Source organism: Myzus persicae, unplaced genomic scaffold (genome assembly GCF_001856785.1).
Source record: "Myzus persicae strain clone G006 unplaced genomic scaffold, MPER_G0061.0, whole genome shotgun sequence".
Classification (NCBI taxonomy): domain Eukaryota; kingdom Metazoa; phylum Arthropoda; class Insecta; order Hemiptera; family Aphididae; genus Myzus; species Myzus persicae.
The window spans coordinates 255,320-279,497 of NW_019101591.1; the positions used below are offsets into that span (position 1 = coordinate 255,320).

The 24,178-nt window shown below is 29.5% G+C and overlaps 1 protein-coding gene across 2 annotated transcripts in view; it reads right to left on the reverse strand.

The window, feature by feature from the left end:
- LOC111029808 (myosin-VIIa) overlaps positions 1-24,178 on the reverse strand; it is a 135,895-nt gene that overhangs the window by 31,685 nt on the left and 80,032 nt on the right. The gene's annotated exons all lie outside the window — the stretch shown is intronic.

Consider the following 24,178-nt stretch of genomic DNA (forward strand, 5'->3'; position numbering starts at 1 on the left):
AGGGACCGTTTTTCAGCCATTTTGTAACAACCGTTTTTCGCCAGTACACTATTTTATAGTCACCAATGTAACATTTTGAAATCATGATATTGTGGGTTAAACAAAAAGAAAATGATTGTATTTCCAACGGCGCGTTAAATATCCACCGACACGCATTACGCGATCTTCAATGGCATGGTGCACGAAAATATAGTAATTCCCGATAGTCATTTTATACTATAATCAAACTTACAGATAAAAAACCTGAAGAACATTATCTGGGATCTTAGTGACATTTTAATTTTTAAGAAAGTTATGTTAAGTATTACAATTTATAATAGGTAATCACATAACTTACTAAAAAAATGTAATCAAAAACCCATTGGAAGACACTTAGAAATAATAAATACATATATAATGGTCTGTTATTTAAGTTTGATAAGTGAATGCACTACCTATATTAAAGATAACTATTAAAATATACATAATTTGAACTGCTAAATGTAAATCGTGCGTGTTGTGCGTTGATATGGCAGACACAACACATAATATATTATGTACTATTTTTGATTTTCAACATTTTTTGTTAAGGCGTATATTATGGACTATTGTCCCATCTCCCATGCCACAATGTACCCATCATATGACTTCAAAAATATCATATTTAATCTCTATGGCTCTACAACTGTTCCTAACTTTCGATGATTGGATCATCGATCCCATAGAATCGATAGATATTCTGATACCAACTTTCTATACTAGTGCGATAGGATAAAATCCGTAGAATAAGGGTACAATTTTATCAAATGCGTTTGAATAGAACAATATTTCATCTGTACAGTGGCAACATCAATATTGTATTACAGAACATTAATATTTTTTTAATTAATCAGTTTTTATGTCCTAAATGTTTAAGGCAGTGTATTCATGATACTACACATCGTGTAAACTATAATAACTAATAAGTAATAACTGTTATTTACCGGTGTAAGTCAACATGCAGTATTTAATTAAACGTATACAATTCTTTGGGTGATATTTTTAATTACCACTGCAATTAGCCAATGACAAAAAAAAGTTCATCAAGGGTAATAACTTACTAAAAGGTATTATAATTTGCATAACTAGGTTATATTTTGCATATTCTCAATTATTATTATTAGTATAATAAATGAATAACCAATTTACGTTTTAGATCTTGAATGAATACTTCTAAGTGCTTATAAATTGTAAATTATATCTGAGAATATCCCTAAATTGAGGGTATTCAATTTTGTAAAATAATTTAATTACCTACTCGGTTAACCACTAGCTACTGGTTTTCTAGTAAAAACTACAATTGGTTCAACAAAACAATTAACTTGACTTCCAGTATTCTGGCACCTACAATGGCTATGACTGTGACGTTTAAATTGGATTTCCCAATAACAACGAATCAATTAGTATAATTTCCACGAAAAACACACAGTTTAATAATAACATTCAATTAGAAGGTGCAACAGGAGTTAAGGAATAACGTCATTATATTACATAACTAGATATTAATTTGTTTCCCCCAACAGTTATCCTTCAAATCAAAAATAAATTTGATTGATTGATTGATTAGGCACTGGGCATGAATAAAATTATAACGATACAACGTGAGTATTTTAAAGTAAAAGGACCATTTTATAAACCTTAATGTATATTTAATAAACCGTATCATTCTTCCGTGAGCCGTGGTCCGTGGCTCGGTTAAAAGTCACTTAGAAATACGTAAATACGTTATACATAATAATTTACATGTCTTTGGTATACTTCATGTTTTTCCCCTTCGCCGTTTCCCGCAATTTTCTCTAAAACCACTGCGACATTCGAATAATGATACTTACGATGCACGATATACTCAGATTCAAATCATAATAGAACAAAGTCACGCGAAACGTTTTTTTTACTACGCAAATTTGTATTGCATAAAAAGTAAATGTATGTATAATCAAACAATTTTGTGTTACAGCGCGAGCTCTAGATTATTAAGTGTATGCCAAAGTCCGAAACTGTGTGCATTCCTCAATAGATTGTTTATCATATGGATAGTAAAAAATAGAACAATTTTTTATTATTTTTATTGTCGGGTTCCCTATCGGGGTCGTGAACACATTTATTTCAATTTTGACCTTTATTAAAATGCCATAACGCAACAATGGAAAACGGATGGGTAAAGTAATACTACGCGTTACACTTAAAAGTTAAAAGTAGGAGCCTATCTACACTTGCAGGTTATAAGCCATATTTTAAATTAGCTAAGCCCAAAAGTAACTTGTTATTTATTAAATGCAGTTATTTATTTTGTTGATCACTCAATTACAGATGATACAGAACGATTCAGCAAATTGCATACACATTATATGTATAGACAATTCCGCATGATTTTAAATCGCAATACATTGCCATAACATTCGTTTGAACACGTTATTATAATAAATATTATAGTTTAAAAGTAAAAACAACTTCAAAGGAGAGCAAGACTTGCCAAGTATATTAATTTATTAAATTATATCAAATTAAAGTAATAGTTTGAAAACGACTTAATTCAATCCCACTGCACACAGTGGCGATAAATAAAAACAGATATTTCTATATTTAATAATTTTGTTGAAACATGTAATTGCCTAAATTACTATACTTGGTATGCTATAAGAAGGAACAGTATGATGCATTTGTAACATTAAATTAAGTTATTACTAAAAAAAAAGTATAACTTCTATTTAACTAAATCAAGCATAAACTTTAAACTTTTAGATTTAAATATATATTTTATGTAATTTGTTGACACTTAACTCATGAGTCATGACTTAACTTAACAAATACAAATTCATTTTTTTCATTATTCTCATATAAATGATTATAGGTACCAAAATCTACAGTTTCTATCGAAATATGATTATAAAAAGTAGACTAGACTCAATAAGTTTCTCACCATCAAAATTAAAACTTCCACCAAACTACATAGTAATATTATCTTACTTATAAGCTTTATTAGTATCAATTCAAATACATTTTGTTATTAAAATACTAAATAAGTCTGCATGGAATTTTTTTTCTAAAGTCATTTTTAAAATGTCTTGATAAGATGCAATATGACGTATTTACATTTTATTATTCGTCATACAAGAATGCATTTATTTGCAATTGACTTTTAAAAGTTAAATGATTGTTTATTATGCATATTTGGCTCTACCTCAAAAGTTATTGGACCGACTTAAAAATGCACAGAAATGTTAAATGTTATCATTTTTAACTACCTATTATATTATGTATATTTACAAGTATTCAATAACTCGTACCCAATGCACTTCCATATATATACCGTATTCATGTTTTTTCGTGTATTATGATTTATAACGTAATTTATGGAAATTCGCCTCAGATACATACTAAACATATTCGTCTAATATCTACATATAAATAATACAAGTAGTATAAAGTATGAACCTAACAATGACGATGGTTATAAATTATAATATTTATTGTTATTACTTTCTGAGATAATAATAGTTCGAAATTGTTTTTTTCTCTTTCGTAAGTCGACTCGACTTTATGGCCCGATGCACCATAAGTTTCACACCAATCGAAAGTATACAACTCATCAAAATGCATTTTACGATAAATTATTACATCACTGCAGTATTATGTTCACAAGAAGTACAAATATAGTCGCAAACCATATAAACGTTGCAACATATACCTACGAACGATAGTAAAGAGTCAGCCCCTCACCATCGTGGCTACTGCAGCTAAATAAACTAGAAGAATAAACATTAAAAACCTATAAATAATTTATGTACTCTGGGCACTTGAGTTATTATTCCACACGAGTGCACGTTATTTCGTAATCTTGAAACCATTATAATATGGATTATGTTGGAAAGCAAGTGGATTCGATTTTCAATTGGTACACTACATTATACGCCGAACATTTGTTTTTGTCACTCTGATAGTACCTACCAATGTTTAGATAATGTTTTGGGGAAAAATAAAATAATGAAATATGTAAACTTTATTTGATCATCGTATTTATCGGTAGAACTCACCTAATGACTATATAGACAGTGGTCGAAATGGCTCAAGATAAGTGGAGGGATGCCTTACAATTCAGATTTAGGCCTATACAAAAAATAAAAAGTTTTCTTATACATAAGTATAAATATAAAAATCATAATAATTATTTCATTTTAAAACACAAGTCTTAGGAGGAATGCGTTATTCTAGACAAAATAAGTAGAGGGATCAAAAGTGAAAATACAAAAAAGTAGAGGGATGTCATCACTCCGTATCCCCCTCCACTTCAACCACTGTATATAGATTATAGGTACCTAAACCTAGACGAGCGCAGTAGTGCACTTATAATACTTGAGCAATAGAATGTGTGATTTGCGTGTTTTGACTTTTGATAGATAGACTTTTAATAAACTCAAAATAAAATGCATATTTTAGAATTGTATTAGACAATGGTTATTAGGCTGTTATACTGCTATAATTAATGAATTTAAATTAAACAGCTTGATAGTAAAACAATTTAAATTTTGATTTTAACATTACCTAACTTATTATAAATGTATACTTCCGTGTTCTTAATATTTTAACGAAATAAGAGGAAAACATTTTTGATAAGAAAAGGGTACCTATCATTAAATAAATTAGATACACTATTTACATATACATATTTATTTATATTATATAAAAATATATTATACATTATAATATACATATATATATATACACTATTTACTTTTTTGCACTATTTTATATGCACGGCTGCTGTACAATACAATAACTCACATATCTCGCTCATTAAGAGTACTTTATAAATTGTACATACTGCCAAAATAAATACCATTCAAAACTATCGAATTAAAAATAAATTACTAAAACCAAGCATTATTGAAAGTTTTACAAAAATAGATTTTTTTAATTAAACAAAAAAAACGTTTTTATTCGTTTAAAATTACAGTATTTTTGTTTTAAAGGTTTTTTTAAATTTTATTTTATTTTAAATAATATAAACTACTTATAAACAATTTAAAATCATTTTTTTTTAGTTTCTGTTTTAAACTCTATAAATAACAATGCAATTTCTTTAAAATATAAAATGATTAGGCATATATCATACCAACCTTTAGGATTTATTAATCATTATACTTATTAGTTATTATAATATCATTGAAACAATATACGGAATATACAGTATATAGGTACCTATATAATAATATGCAATACATTAATATAAAACTAGATTAAATTTAAATTAAAAACTACAACAAACAGAAATCAATATAGTTAAATATTATAAAAAGCATTTACAGCAATTATTTTAATTAGGTTTCAGGATGGGCATTCGCAATAATTATTTTACTTAAATTTAAATAAGCATACTGTGTGTAACTCAACTGAATAATTTAAGGCTTGCAGCAGAATTATAGAATTGTGGCGTACAAACGCGAGTTCTATGGTGACCTGGGGCCCATTCATTGGGAATTGACGACTTAAAAGAGTGGTTATAGCTAGAAGCTTTCTTCTGTATACGACGTACGTAACTGCGAAGTATAAGGTAAATTTAATGGCATTATATATTAATTATATGAATCAAGAATTTGAAACATTTATTTGTATCAGTTATATCACGCATTTAGACAGTATTCGTTTGATCTATATATTTATATAGCACTTATATTAAACATTTTCTTTCAGTAGCAGTCGGATCGGATAGTCCCAGCCCTTCAAGAAATATTTTCCTACCGGTCCATATTAGTCAAATTTTAATATCAATAAATAATAACGAGAACGACCTCATCACGTTTTTTGACAGTATACTGTTATATTATAGCTGTCATAAAAATTGTAATAAACGGGCATTTTCTCCTGCTAGCCAAACATTTTGGNGAAGTTACACCAGTTTCAAAAATTGTGTACAAATAATTGAACGTCTTTTACAATGGAGACTGGAGACCTATTATTTTTGTATAAACTTCTATCCTCTATGACGCCAGACACGTTTAATATCTAATTAGTTTACCAACAATTTCATAACATAAAAATTGTAATAAACGGGCATTTTCTCCTGCTAGCCAAACATTTTGGAGACTTTTCGAGATATTCTCGAATACTTGACTGACCCTGCAGGTACAATGGTAGTAGGTAGATACTCTCAGCAAATATCAAATCGCATCTTAATTTAAAAGGAAAGTATCTTCCATAAATAAAAAAATATGAACGAGAAAAGATTTGAACATTTTAAGTTGAAAAAAAAGCAAAAATGTAATGGGGGGTCAAAGCTCGTGGGCGGAGCGAACAGATGGACTTGTCTAGTTGTCTCACCTATTTATTATAATATGAACCATTCGATTCGAAATGGTCACAACCATCGGTCGTAAACACGAGATAATCTACATTGTGGTTCGGTGTGCCGATTGTCGGAGGAACGACGAAACCGGGAAAGCTAGATGGCGTTATGATTTCCTCTTCAAGCGAAGATGGTCGCAGTGACGGAAGCCAAAAAAAAATCTATTTAATCTAATGTAATCGAAAATCTCTGAACCGTAAGGATTTTGTCAACGCCCGTACAAAATGTGTATTAAAAACAAATATTTAGGGCATAGGCAGTATATACCATAGCATATAAAGTGTATAAGTTACAATATGTACATGGTATATATTCTTCTTACTTACTTAAATTAAATATTATAAACGGAAATAAAAGATTTAATAATATTGTTATGCAAGAGTGACTAATATCATGATATACTATGTATATAATATTTATTTTCATGGGGAGCTAATAACCTAAGTAATTAATGCTGTAGGTACCAATAACAACAAAAAAAAGTATTATGGGTCTATATTTATTTTATATAATATTTATATTACATTTCATTTAAATTCTTCTTGAAAATTGAAATAATTATTCAATGAAAGTGCGTTGTGCAAGTTGGTTATCAGATTTAGAAAAAATACTTCATATAAATAAAGATAGGTAAAAAAAAACAATGAAAGCATCTATCGAATTTGAATTATTTTATAATAATTACATTTTATTATAACTTAAACAAATATCTTTTAGTCTTTTTTCAATGTGATTGGATATAGTAAATATTTGAAATAAAAAGTAGCAGTCGGATCGGATAGTCCCAGCCCTTCAAGAAATATTTTCCTACNGTTGGTTATCAGATTTAGAAAAAATACTTCATATAAATAAAGATAGGTAAAAAAAACAATGAAAGCATCTATCGAATTTGAATTATTTTATAATAATTACATTTTATTATAACTTAAACAAATATCTTTTAGTCTTTTTTCAATGTGATTGGATATAGTAAATATTTGAAATAAAATTTTAAAAATAAGTAGGCATTTGGTTTTCAGTACAGATACTTTGATAAAGTGTATAAATACGTATTTGACTAAGAAACCAGGAAAGTATTTGACAAGACTAGTAATCGGTTATACTGTCTTAATGAACATTGGTATAAATAATACCTAAACGTCAATTTGTATACCGTCACAATTATAGTAAGTACCTACTTCAACTACACTACTCCGATACCGTCATCCCGATATTGTAATTATAATTATAAAAAATTCCTGTTTATCGTCAAATATACATTTTATCACTTAGCTTGTAGATCAACGCAGGGGGAACAAAATGAAAACAAAACAGTTTCTGTGTTCTCAAAAACAATTTAGACGGCGCCGCCTGTGACGGGAAAGTTGAGTTTTTGTTTTTTTTTCAGTTTAATAATTTACTATGTGCGGACATTGGCAATTATAGCCAGTTCGCAGTCACGTCTCGGTCATTCATTTTGTCAATGTTGTTTGAAGCTGGGAGAAAAATGTATTAAATTATTTATAATTATTAGGTGCAAGCTCTATAATCGTATGGTCTTAAAATCTCCTTCTAGTCCATATGGCCTACACAACTAAATATGCCGAAAACTATTTTTAACGACAAAATTAACCCATTAACTGGCAAGTAAGCCTTTATTGAGGAGGGGCGTGGCTACTGAATCTATGACGCCAGACACGTTTAATATCTAATTAGTTTACCAACAATTTCATAAATAATGCATTGTAATATAATAACTTTGGCGATTTTGATTTATTAAAAACTGATTTCGGCCCGGCCCTACCCAGTCTAATCGATTAATAAAGTAATAAAAGTGCTAGTGGGCATATAATATAAAAAGATAATACTATTACCTTATATCAGTATTTTTTAGTTGAAAAAATATACGATAGATCATCGACCGGAGTTGAATATAATAATACATTTAATGATCTTGAACAGTAAACATTGCTCGAATCATACTTTATGAAGAATAAAAAATGTTCCATTATGTATTGTAATTTTTTCAATTTCTTACTTTATCGAATGAAAATATGTATTTTTAATTTTAATTTAATATTCAAAATATAAACATTTCTAACGAGTAGTTAATAATTATTTTAAGTTTAAATTAGCAGACTAAACAAAAGGGAGTAGTACAGGCGTGAACTTTGCAAAATGTTAGTCCACTACAACTCGTCTTATATAAACTTTAAAAAATTATAATTTATAAGATAACACAAATTAAATATTTGTTTTAAATTATTCTTGTATGAAATTAAAAGTTCAAGCTGTCATACAACTAAGTAAAACTTTAGAATAATTTCAAAGATCAGAAATGTAAAAAGGAGCATTCCTTAAGAAATTGGTTTTGCAACGACATCAATTTATTGTAAAATAAAATTTTCAAAGATGATAATTAGTATAGGTATTTTGAAATAATGAGTAGTTTTCCATAAAACAATCATATTGTATACATTTCACCATGAGTAGGTATGTACCGAACATTTAACGAGTTTGTGTGGAAAACATAACAAAATAACTTTCGTTTTTGAAAATGATTTTGAAAACGTACACAGTATAACCATATCGGAGTAACTACCTATTTAAAAATTAAAGTTATGAATTGTGTACCAAAACTTCAAGTAAAGACCCGTCAAAACTCAATACAAAATAGAAAATATAATACTTCTTATGTAAACCCCCGTACACGGTGATTTAACAAGCATGCTCAATTATTTAGAAATATACTTTAAGACCATATAAAATATATTTTCAAATAATTGAGATTTGTTGTACTACTTAACGAATATCCTGTGGAGATAAAAACTTCCGTTTTTTCAAATGAGAACACCCATTCTCAAACTATACGTCGGTGGATAATATTTTTCTAAACATTTTGAAGTATTAAAATCAAAATATGTACCTACAAGTGGCATATTTTATATTTTTTGTAAACCTATTTTTAAAGACTATAAATTATTATCCTTTACACAGACAATTTAATTACTAATTAACTACTCATGTAGAATACCTTCAAAAGTACAAAAAAATTAAAGAATTTGAGTATATTTAAAAATTCAAAATATCAAAATTTGAATAAATTCATAACTATAAAGACAAACAGCCTGGTAAATCACCCTGTATTATGTAAAAGACTCAAATCGATCGACACAGTATATGGAAAATGTTGTTATTTATTAATAATGTACCATAATATGTATGATGCATATCACCATAACATTATACTGTGCAAATGGCATTTACTTTGAATGCAGTTCATGACTGTGTATGATGTTTTTGATCGGTCTTAGATATTGGTATAATAATGATTAATAATTAATTAAGTATCAAATAAATATTACATATCAAAAATATCAGTTATAGTAGCATTAGTCTTTAAAATGTTATCCATAACCCGTCGTGCACAGTATTGGTGAAATATGATTATTAACACTCAATAATTAAAGTGGTATTAATACTTCACACAAATCGTTATTTTATAGTTACACACAGTTATAAGTTTAAAGTATGTATTTATTCATCAGGAAAAAAAATGAGAAGTTACACCAGTTTCAAAAATTGTGTACAAATAATTGAACGTCTTTTACAATGGAGACTGGAGACCTATTATTTTTGTATAAACTTCTATCCTTATAATACACCTATTTTCTTACATTGCATACTATTTATCAAATCCATAGTTTGATATGCATTGCCACGATTAATCGTCGAAACACAAAACCCAGAAAATATTTTAATAATTAAAATATTAAAGTCAGAACAGATGTAAATCACAAACAAATTATTAATTTAACAGTTATTTTTTTACTTTTTACTCTGCGAGTATGAAATTTATTATTTTAATTATTATAACAACAAATTATAAGCTATATACTATATAAAATGGAGGTCGCAGTTGTTTGTATTTATATTATTCAATATAATTTTTGTTTTTCTAAAATTGTATATTGTATATGGCTTAAACACTATGCGACACGCATAAAACTACTCAGTAAAGTACCTAATAAGTTAATACCATTAGGTAGGTTTTATAACGACAATTTATTATTTTACAAATGAAAATACAACAATAAAATACACAGCCACTGTACACTTGACAGTGCCTGTGTAGAAAATTACTAAACATTTCCCGTCGTCTAGCTGCGACTAGTTTTCTGGCATGTTTTCTCAGCAAACGAGATTAAAATTTTTTTAGTAAAACACTAAAACCCAGTCGATCTGTAAGCGCGCTGGCAAGTATCTGTCAAATGAACAGCTCGTCGGCGCAGCATTCCGCAGGTTTTTATTTAATCGGAATATACGCGAAACCGGTGTTATCATTAGAGCTCGTAGCTCGATAATATTTAAATAACACGTAAAATATGTTAAACCGCATGTTTTATTCATCCATTTTTTATTTTTTATTTTTTCCACAGCATTGAATAAATTAAAAAACTGCAAAATTTGCTGTCGTCAAAACAATAGTAATATATTAGCCGTATTATAATACGGCAATGCGAACTGCTATAATTCAGCCTGAATTTTGCTTTGAGGGGGCTGATAATTTTTTATACATTGAGACTCAACTAGGATCAATCATGATTAGTTTGGTTTTGGTATGATGAGGATTCTGTGAACACCTACCAAAAATGTTAGACTTTTGCAACAATACACTCATACGAATTACACTTTTAATACATAAACTGTTCTGCAGTGGAGTATAGTCATGCAAGATTTTACTTTGAAGGGGTTGATAAGTTTTTACATAGTGGAGGCTCAACTAGGATCCCTTATGATTAGTTTGGTATAATTGTTCCACGAGTACCTATATACTACCTAGGCCATAGGTATACATTTATATCAGTTGTAAACTTGTGCAACAACTTTCGTAAAAATTACATATGATATTACGATGGTTACGTCTGACTCGGGTAATACGCCCCAAGAACACTGTAAGCATTTTACATTTTTTGTTGAAATTTCTGATTGGACAACCTACACAAATGATATACTTAGTCGTCAAAAAATTTACACACGCGTCATGCCCGTTTCGCATTAGTTGTAGAGTATTTTTTATATTGTATCGAATCAAATAATTGTATTTTAGAAAAAAAATTGTTAATGCATCAGCCTTACAGGTAATCTACATGTTATATTAATTCTAAATCGAGGGTTTTTTTACTTGCGTTTTTGTCGTATTTTTGTAACGTAACTAGAATATCTCGTTTAAAATATTCTTTTGTTTTAATAATTCTTTGAAATAATCTGTTATAATATACTTTTAATACCTACTTATATCTAGTCAAATCCTTATGTATAATATATCATATCATTATTCAGTATTTTACTAAAATATAAAATCAATATTAAGTGGGTGAATATCGCAAGAGTATAATACCTTATTGTGTAGTTTAAAGTGCTTAAATCATATGGTTTTTTAAATACCTATCAACCGTGTTACCATAATCTCACCCCATTCTATAACCGATCACAGATACATAGTTGCGTGTGTATAATGAACCACTCCATGTATACCACTGATACCCACTTATTGGTGATCCACGTGTCACTCTGTTTATAGCTGATACGCGCTGTACTACCCCGTATTAGTGTACCAGTAAACCGAATAGTGATCTTGCCAGGGTCGATTACTAGGGTTGTGTAATGAAAAAACTTAGGCTCACAAGCCGTGGCTATATTGACGATGATAAATCATATTTTATTTTCATATAATGCCGTATGTAATAAGTAATAACTATAATTATCTATATGAACAAAATATATACTTTCATAATTTCATAAATTCATTAATGTATTATTTGAAAATGGAATTTAAAATTTGACTATTCGTGAAATTATATTTGTCTGCTGGATAAGATTTTAGATTATAGTCAGTAATGGGCGTGTTAATTTAAATTTTAAAGCGATTACCATAATCGCCGCATTCCATGAAAATAACATCGAGCCGAGGCAAGTTCCCCGTTTTCGTTATTAATATTTTGATTTTTGCGAAAAAAAAAATATTTCAAACTCCCAAAATAACTTTTTATAAATTATAAAACTTTGTACATTTTTATTATATATGTATGAATTTGAATTTCAAATATTTATATTCAACATTCACTTTGAGCTGGGTAATGAGGTAAATAATTTAATGATACACGTAATTCGTAATAACCTTACAACGAAAAAAGTTTACAAAACATTTTTGCACAATGACAACATAATAATAAATATGATTTACTATATCAACGTTTTCGAGAGCTTTTAGATTAATTGTAAAACATTAATACAACGAATTCGCCAACAATCTTAGGACTTTTATAGATTAATTTATTTTGGTCCAATTTTTTTTTTTAAATAGTGCTATTTGATATTTCCGATATATTTTATATTATATTCGTAATCCATTTTTCAAACGATAGGGCGTGCGGGTTATTGTACGAAACTTTAAAAGTACCTAACTACTTTAACTGCTCTAAAAAGTGTTTTCAAAGAAGAAAAAAACACGTCATCGTTGCAAAATCAATAGTTTTCTCGCTACGGTCGTTTCGAAGGGAAAAAAATAAAAAAATCAAAGGCTTGTGCTTAAGACTTGAGCGTCCATTCGAAATGGCACAAACGCTGAATCCCCTAAGAATAACTTGACCGACAGATCACCACTCTTCGACCGCATTCTATGTTGAATGTACTTCAAACGAAGATGACAATAATATGATAGGAAAACAACTTGACACATCTTACAGATATTACAGCCCGTGTTATTATTTCAGTTAACTTGTCATTCAGTGTCTATAATTTATGAACAAAAAAACAAAGGTGCAGGGAAGTCAATGAAAAAAATTAACTCGAGTTTATTAAGTTTACTCAACATTAAAAACTTTATGATATAATTTATTAGTAAATAGTTAACAAACAATTTATTTAACTCGAAAAGTTTAAATTCTTAACGTGGAAAAAAATATTAACTTCACTCAAATAAAAAAAAAGTTAATTTATTTTATTATTACAACCCGTCAGTAACAAATATAGTGGTCATGTGAAACTTCAATATTTTTTTTAAAATTATAACTAAGTTCTGTGTAAGAAACTATACTATTTCTATTCTTATTTCAGACTAGCTGTAATGGCTATTACAGCAAGCAATTTAAATTTAGGAGATTTCACATTTTGTGTCAACTACATTATTATTATTACATTTATTTGTATTAAAAATCATTGTGTATGTAGGTACATTGATTAAACACAAATAAGGAATTAATTACCTAGTTTTTAATTAACAATTATTGATAGGCATGTGTATAAAATACATGATCATGATTTTAACTGGAAATATATAATATTATTTTTAATATTGACCTCGAAAATTTAAGTTAGGTACTCCAATAGATTCATTAGTTTGTTAAATTATTAAAATAAGCTTTTTAACTAGATTATTTAGTTAATAATGTCTACATTTGACAAAAAAGCGATCGGTCACCACTAATAATTACTATACCTAATAGGTTTTGTTCCGATAATTTGGGATGACCGCAGAAAAAACTAAACTACCTATCATATTACATCGGCGTTTTGTCTGGGTTACAAATCGCAATAACGATAACAAACAGATATTTCATATTTCTGAATAATATTAATCGCAGTCAAGTCGGTCGACGGTCAGTAGGTACTGTAGTCGGTTATTTTTTTATTAATATTTCTCTCAATAGTCCGGTTAAATCAATTGTTCGTAAATTGAGGGATAAATAAAAAATATGGTCGCTGAAAGACATTTTATATACAGGGTGCCTGCTCTGTAATAAACAGTGTTCTCAAATATAATAGATTTGTGGGCGAAATCACCGGTCACGCTAACTACACGGTTTGTACATAAATATTATATGGGTAGGTACACGTCTAAACTCTATTACAACTGTACAAACGGATCGTTGCGTTTATTTGCCCTGAGGCATTTGCACTTAATTAGTAATACAACACCTAAGACCTACATAATCCAATAGTCGGACGACAAACGGTTACATTATATCATTGTCATAATGTCGGAGAAGCAGTAAATTCTTATGCGATTGTTGTGGTTCGAGGCGATAACGAAGGAAATCACAATTTGGACAAGTTTCAAAACTAGTAAAGTTGTTTTTTTTTTCTTACACAACTATATGTAACTCGGGCATATCATTCGATCATTCGGATTTACTAATTTATTTTTTCAAGAGATACTTATCTGTGGTTTTACATTTTTTAACCCTTAAATGCAAAAAATAAAAACGCATAATACCCGGATAAGGTACTATTAGCAGCTGGTGCACAATTAAAAATCACTCTGTTTACTTACTATATATTTATAATTGTATGACTTAAGAGTTATAACTATAGACAGTGGATTTTTATGTTCTTAAAAGTTTAAAATATGACGGTTTTATAAGCTCTAAAAAAAACTTTAAAATACTCTATTAATAATTCCATTAAAAGCTCATAAAATATTCTTAAAATATATGCTTAAATCTAAAAGAGATGCGTTTATATGTTATTAAATAATTTATGAATGAAGTCACTGTATAAAACCTGATGATAAAAAACAAAAATATCAAAATGTTAAATAATAGTTAGTTGAATCACCGACTTTATCATTAAATATTTTTCGTAGTAATAAAAAGTAACTTGATGTCGTCTTTCAATAAAATATAATGTTTGAAGTTTGAGAAGTTCAAGAATACTTTCATAACCCGAGTGTTTTGACCTCCAAATATTACGAACATAAAAAAATAATGCACCTGAGAAATCTACGTTAAACTAAATAATATCTTTCGTATTTTTTTTACGCCGCACCGTCTTTGGGAAATGTCAATATGTTTTCGTAAAGAGTTATGGTTATTCAACCATCGAATATATTCATCCTTAAATCGTATTTACTACTAGTTGTTGTGAGTGGGGAGGGGTTCCATAGTTTGAGCCCCCATAGCCTCCTCACTAGTAACGCCGTTGGGCGCATATACGTATAGTGCAGCAGTTTTTTGAGCGTGTAAATTCATAAAAAAAAAACAAACCAACAAACAGATAAACAAACGAAACCATCGTATACCCATATAACAGTACCTACGTTATTATTATGATATTCACGTAATATTTTATTTTATGCACTGCGTACTGAACCACGAGACAAGTATATAATCCATTAGGGTTGACCGTTGACGCCGCGCTGGTGTTTGCAGTAATATTATTGTTATTGAATTATACCGAGCGCGTATTTCTGACATCTGAGTAAGAATTTGATAGCTCATTTCCCCGGCGCAGCCTTTGCTAAGTTCGACCGATCCGGTGTAATATTGTAATGTGTATAAATATAATAAATCGTATAAGCTCCTATACAAATAACGAGTTATTCACTATTTACATTGATGCGTGCGTCCTTTTGTGAGAGGCCATACTATCTATATATAGGTACACTCGTATTTCGCCCACATTTATTTGTTTATTTTGCTTGGTCGTTAAAAAATCCAATCAGTCGGGTACTACTTTATCGGGTAAACTGTAAAACAAATTTTTGGTAAAAAAAAAATCCAAAGAAAAAAGGTTGAGTTTAGTATTCAAAAATAAAATAAAATAGAATACCTAAAATAATATTATATTACTGTTGGTAATATAAACTAATGACAATATCAATTCCTATTTCTAAGACGATAATATGTTTTAACAGTGTTAAACATTATTTAATAACCAGCCGTATATTTTATTGCTATGATAGTTTCCAAATTTGTTGATATCCAATACAGAATTCATTATTATTTCAAACATATTATAATATTCTTTCGGGCATGATGTATAGGTAGCACTTTTACCTGGACTTCATGTTCTCGGACTTTTTTCGGTGGAATTTTATCCTAACGTAATTTTATCTACGCCGAGTTAAGCTTCTAGGTAGGTAGTCTACTCGTCTGTAGGTACACTACTATTATAAGTTAAATTACGTACACTAAATTGCCTAAGTTATTATTGTACTATTACATGCAGTAAAATTACCCACATATTATGCTCACACTAAATTAAATTACCTACGTTTATTATACGCTCAGTTTTTCAGTCGGAAAAAATGCAGGTTAAAAAATACGAATATACGATATAATGATATATTGCTATTCGGAATAGTGGCACAACTTACCCAATTCGCTTCTTTTTTTTATCATTAATTTTATTTGAAGTGTTTCAGTTTATGGCCTAAGAGACATGAGGTTGAGCGGTCTGAAACGTCTGAATAATCGAAATTACTTTTTATTATATCTAATATTATTGTTCGATATAAACATTAGAAACATGATTGATTATACATCTTACACGTTTACTAACTTTTCGATACCTAGGCTTTTGATCACCTTCCGGACACAAAAATGTATACTTAACATTTTCATTTCAAACAATTTCCAAACGGAAAAGATATAAAAAGTTTGCATAATTATTTTATAGTGAAAATGTATATAAAATAAAAGATATATTTGTCTTTATTAACAAACTCAATCATCATCTCATCTAAATTAACTCGCGTAATAATATGTAAATATCAATTTATACCTGCATAAAAATAATATAATTTTATTGTATAAAACTATCTAAAAACCATCAACTAAATAAATTGGGTTCGAATTTTTCTGGCGATAAAAGCATATTGCCATGTAATACATTATAACTTATAATATTATGGTAATCGAACACGATTATATTTTACGAGAAATTGAAACACAACAAATGTCAGGTTTTAAATTGCAATTCACAAAATAATTATACCGATTGATTTTATGTAGTTCTGACTCGGTGATTGTCTGTGCAGTTAGGTACTATATTGTTATGATCGTCTCTAGCCTTGGGTTATTTGTTTACCTTTTGCATAAACATCACAATTTATTAAATTATACAAGAATCTAGCTTTCTAAGAAATTAAATTGAAACAAAAGCCAACAACGAGGATGGCAGTAAACAATAAAACGTAAGTACATAATGTATGGTTTCTTTTCAGACATTTTTTACAGGTTTGTAAATTTGTTCAATACCATATAACCAATACTCGCAAATATAAATAGGACAACAGTCGAAAATGTGGAATGGATTGTCCGTGTCGACATTAATGAAACGTAGGTACACCAATGTTCTGTTCCCAAAATGCAATTTATTTATGATTTTGATCATTAGTATACATTTAACTATTATAATTTATAAGCTATTAAAAAAAAAAATTACCACTTTTAGTTTGGTTTTTACTAATAAGTTAATTTTGTATTTAAAATTTGATTAAAAAAAATGTCAATATACAATCAAGATACGCCCCAAGATAGCAATAATATTAATAAATATCGATAAAAAATAGGTTGTATTGATTATCATGCATTTTTCGATATTCCCGGTAGTCATTTTCGAGTAGGTATTCCAGGGAATTCCCGCCAGGTTACGTTCCCGGAAACTGCCCAACCTTTATATAATTACAATGCATTGTTTTTGATTGTATAATTATTATTGGTGCCTGTCAGGATGTGCAATTTCATTTAGTATTACACATCCGCCATATCCTGTATCTACGTATTTGTATAGTCTGTTGATCGCATAATATTTATTATGATATACCTACGAGTATGTGCAGTGTACGTAGCTGCTACACGATAATCGGATTAACAATAGGTACACGTATAAGCGCCATATTAATTCGCTGAGCGTGTTCGATAGTCGATATCTATATGTTATTATATATCATGTAGGAGCCTATAATTCCGTTTCGAATTTCATAAGACAAAATATGTCGATTTTGACGTATAGGTACATCGTCCGGTACATACAAATAAACACTTTCATTTTTAACTCATTTATAACAAATATTACAGTATTACTGAAATGATTCTTGAAAAACCTACGGCAAAAAAGTAAATTGTATACACCAAACACTTCACGCATAATATGAGATTATGTGTCGGATCGATTTATGAAATAATAACCTAACCTGCATCAGCTGTCGAAATTGACGTATTTGGAAACATCAGGTTATAACAGAGGGATACCTACATGTAAGTTGAAACAAAGAGCACTCAATATATGTTATATAATACTAGAAATTCGTTCGGTTGATTCTGTATAAATGTCACATAAATGATGAGAATAGCATAAAGAAATTTGTTTGTGGTACCAGTGTAAACGTGTAATCCTCTGTTTCTCATTCTTATACTCAATTTGATATCAAAACTTAAAATTTTTTATAATATAATCACAGTGGCATGACAACATTTAGGTTATTTACGAAACTCTATTTAACCTTTTTTTACCTACAAGTTAAACATTTCTTAATATTATAATATCGATTTGGTACACTGATATAGATTAAAGAATTCCTGTTGTATTATATTTGTGTACTGGATTGAACAAACGAAATTCTTGCATGGTTTCGATGCTTATTAAAAAGTGTACACTGCGACCAAACGACAAAAAGTAATAATTGCATACTTAAATCTTGTACGCACGACGATTAATAGAATTGGCCAGCAATATCAAACGCAAAGTACGACGTGGGGATAATAATAATATTATGACCTCTATTATTGGTGATGTGTGAACAATTCGAACCATAGGGTTTTAAAAAGCGTTTTAATTTTCTCAAATTGTTTTTTAACCAACGATAATAGTAATGCAGTAATCAAAACAGTTTAGATATCGTTCAATCGAAACAAAATGAAAAAATAAATACTTTTAGTCAATCAACAATAAGAATACGTACAATATTATAGCCAGCTATCCCGCCTAACTCATACCGCATCCTAAAAATGTTTCAATATTGCACAAAGTATAGGCAATGTTGATGTCTGAATCTATGAACGAGAAAGGGGTTAGGTAAAGGATTTTAAGACCGATAAATATTTATTTTGTATTTTTTCATTCAAAGATTGTATCATATGCAGAGCTTGATAAAGTTATTTGCATTGACTAAAGCCCCAGACTCTATTTTTTCTTTTAAGCTTTATACTATTTACATAAATATAATATATTATAAAACTCGTATTAAAAAATAATTATAATTATAACTAAGTGACTTGAATATATTTTTACACATTATATTGCAATAGGTTACGTTTGATTATTAATTAAAATATTTGTTGAAAAATTATAATTATATTGAAAGTGCCCATATACTCGTATTAATTATAATAATTAAAGGTAGTTGTTTTTTTTTTGGGGGGGGGGGGGTGTTAATTATATATGTCCCTCTAGAGTCTAGACCTCTTATTATCACCAACATATATGATTAGTAATATTTAGTATACATGGTGTAATTATGAAAATGGGAAATGAAAAGAACATAAATGCACTGCCCGTTTGAACAAGGCCTGTCTGGACGATTCTGTCTATTGTGACTGTGATTTTAATTTTAATGTTCACGCTAGTCACATTTCATCGTTTATTCAATACGCCGATCTGTGTACAAGGTAATCTAATATTGAATCGGAATACACAAGTCCACGAGTAATGAAATTAGTACTGCAAAGCTGTTGCCTGTTACAATGAACTGCGTAAATCGGTTAATGCGTATTTTTCATTTTTTTTTTTTTTTTATTCAAGCCGATATATAATCGTTTTCCGGTATTATTATACTTCATTTGAACAAACAGTTTTCAAACCAATCGGAGGATTAATTAACGAAGCATGCCCATTACCCACGCTCCAAAGAAAGCATTTTCACGGTTGATTACAAATATGAGTACATGTATAAATATAATATATATAATAAAACGCGAAATATAGCTGTGGGGTATACTTGTGGAGTCTTTTAAATTAGTGACATGCAACTGAGAGGTTCCTGACGAAGTGACACTCAAGCCCAGAACACCCCGTATACAATACAATTATATAATACTTAGGTGCCGTTTTATACAATAATAATAATTTTCATTATATATACAAACATATATAATATGCATATTTAAGTATGACTGTATGGCTGAGCGGAGTACGGAAATACGTCAAACGCAGACAGACTTGTACGGATTATCCCTATAGGAGTATTTCAACATTTTTTTCTTGAAAAATAAAAATATTTTAATCAATTCTGTCGACGATTGAGAAATTCTTCGCGGTAACGATAATATTACGACGTGCTTATTATTATTTTTTTTTAACGATTTTATAATTTATACGCAGTAGGTTTAATACAAGACGATATTAAATACATTTCAGTACACATTATATAAACCTCTTCGTTTTTATTTTACCCAACCCATCGTCGTAAAAGCCGTTCCCTGTCGATTATGACATCTCGCGGTTTTCAAATGAATGGGCACAACTATAGATCTTTTTTTTTAAGGGGTGAGGGACTGGGAGAGTGGGGTAATGATTGAAACTTTACCGAAGCTATAACTGTCTGATTACACCAAATACACTACCAAACAATGGTGGAGAAAACCGGTAATATTGTTATCAAATTTTAAGGACAACCAGTGAATATAAAAATAGCGTTCTTCTTGCTAGCAATTTCCTTTTACAAATCATAATCATACACCTACTTGAATCATTTAAATATGTATTTTTTTGAACTAAAGGGATAAAATGGCATTATTAGTGTTAATATACTTTATAGTTAATTTCGGTGAGTTTTGAAACTGAACTTTTGAAATTTGAAAATGTATAAAACCGCTTAGACCAAAAAATGAAATCATGAAATATACTGATTAGGTATCAAAGTCATTAAATATTCGACATAATGTCGTGCACATTTTACTTAGGTAATATGAAAAAATATAAAAAATTGAATCAATTGAAAAAATTAATTAATTATATTTGCTGTATAATACAATTTACTTACCTTTTTTTAGACAATATTATATGATTGCAGATAATAACATGTAGTACACATAAGACTGTCCTCAAGACCTACACAAATAAGTAACTGCCCAGTGGGCATTTTCCCAACCACTCAATGTCCCGACCCCCGGGTTCACCCCTCCTTCCAAATCCGAGAAACCATCTCGAAACACTGCTCGTGCTCGGCAAATTTCTAACTGTTGATTATTACAAGGGCGTTTACAACGATCAGCAGATTAACTGCACACAGGATCAAGCCGTGGACCGATATCAGAGTTTATTAGAATCTCGTCGACGGCGACGGCGAGATCTCTGTATCCTCGATTTGGAAAAAAAAAAAATACATAAATTCGTCTAGGAGGCCAATCCCCTGTCTCCCGAGTCTCCGGGCGCAATTCATACGTATATATATAATATATATATATATACACGGAATACCACGACGTATATAAATATGCGCACGAAATGCCGTGTTTACACGTGCGCGTGGCGCGCGTAAGTGCACACGATCCACGTGTGCGTGATAAATTTTGACGGCCGATATATATTACAATAATATAATATAAATACAGAGGTGCCCGAGAAAGGGCGGACGAACGCTAAAATTTCGCCGTCGTTCCGCACCGGCCACAACAGATCAATACGCGCGCCGCGAGGCCTCGGCGGGCGTGTGGAGAAACGTGCATCGCGAGTTCGCTGCTATAGCCGCCGCCGCCGCCGCCTGAGTCACACCCCTATATAGGGGTTGTAACGATGAGTGTACTGTCTGTTCGTACACACACGCATAAATATATACATATATATATATATTATGTGTGTTTATGGGTTGAAATTCAATTATAGATAATAATATTACGACGTGTGTGTGTGTGTGTGTGTGTGTGAACCGGTTAAAATTAATAATAATATACAAGTAGACGCACACAACTATTATGGGTATTATAATCGACATTTTTGATAAGAAAAACAGACGGACAATGATTTAGTATCCACCGTTGTGCGGCCATATCTGCTGTAAATATCTTTTTGTCTCTAGAAAACCGATTTAGTATGATTTCAAACAAAAAAAACCGAAAAATAAATGTATAATTCAAAATTGTTACGTTTTTGATGATTACGAAACTATAAGAATAAAAGTGAAACCCATCGATATTCCACCAATACCTAAACAGCATATAGATTCTGCCAGTACAGGAAGTGTTAAGACAACCTTCCGCTATTCTACCAGCAACCAATTTTCACCCGTGTGGTCATTTTGGTTACTCTTCAACTCCATTAATTATTCCTTCATAAATACAGTTACATATTTTGACTTAGTCATTTGTCATTTGACTTGATGAATCTAGTTGAAATTTTGGGCATGCGGGATCGATGAAAATCTCGGAATAAAGTTGCTATTGCTCTATTTTAGCGTTTAGCCTATACACTCAATGACTTTCATAATGCTATATTTTATTACGCAGTTTCGATTATTGCATACTTTTTTTAAAATTTTACGATAGAGATAATAAACTGATATATATTACAGATAACAAACGTCTTCTCGTATGCTATAAAATTAATTCTGTAGTAGTAGCAACTCGTCAAAAGACAATATAATATTATTCTGCCGAATCGGACGACGGAAGAGTGTAACAAAAACGAAGAAGGGTCGTGAGTTCCATTACGGAATGTATTTTCCGCTTTTTTGCAGACTCGATCGATTTCGTTACATCTTTTCACGTATTTTTGTTTTTGTTTTAAGCTTACATAATATATGTGATGTCTATCGTATTATAAAAGTTTTAATCCAAACGAACAATGGAAACTAAATAAAAAAGTTCCAATTGTATAGGTACAGCTGCAAACATATAGTAATCTAATTCGATCGAACTTCACGTACAATAATTGTTTTATCGATTTTTAAAATTAAAACAGAAAATAACGAAAATAAAAAACTTTACAACCATGTAATTGAGTGTATTTATAAAACCGTAAAATATTCATGAATATAAAATAATTCTATGAATAATTTTTTTATACTGTGATGGTATGTACATGAAAATGATCTTTCGTATAGACTATAGACGATATTAATAATGAATACTTCAAGAATAAACTCAAATAAAAATATAATATTTGTTTATAATATGTATTGAAGCACTTTTTACTGTATTACCTTATATATTTTGTGCTGTACCAAAGGTTAGGGTAAATATATAAAAAATGCAATGCGCTTGGACAATTTAGAATAATGCGTTTGGGCGAGTGATTTTGAGACAGACATTGTAATTTGTTTAGGTGACCTTAATTTTTAACATTATTAACTCAATTAAGATTAAAAAAATAATATGTATCAAAAATGTAAGTGTGTGTGATTAAAAATTGAAATTATTAAAAATCAAGTTAACAATGTTATTGGAGTTAAAAATATATATTTTCTTTTTGATTTTATATATTTTTCCTGGAAACTATACCCCCATACATTTTAAGTATAAGTAGGTACTTTTAAACTTAAATCTCATATTGTAGTTGACGCGAAAAAACTTCCTATGTGCTAAATTTATGATTTTGACGTTTCACAGGTTTCCCTGGATTGGAGAAAAAAATATGCTATTTATTGATAAAATCTCCTATATTATGCTATTTGCATCATAGAATTAATGAAAAATAATAAATAATTTATCATACATGTTACCTACAATAAATCGTTTATGAAATACCTCCTATATGCTATCTCCATCGTAGAAAAATCTTCCTATGTGTTACTAACTATGAATCGTTTATGAAATATCTCCTATGTTATTTTTTTTTTTTTGGTGTCACGAAAAACAATTTTTTTTGCGCATGGAAGGTTTTTTCGTGTCAACGACGATATTATACTTATTCAAATTGTATCTTTTATCTCTTGTAGTGTATGATACTCGCTCAATCACATTATAAGAAACTCGTTCAAACACATTACTTTTATTATGAGAGTAAAAAGGAGATTCGCCCAAACGCATGGTGCCCGTATCAAAGAACCCATCATCA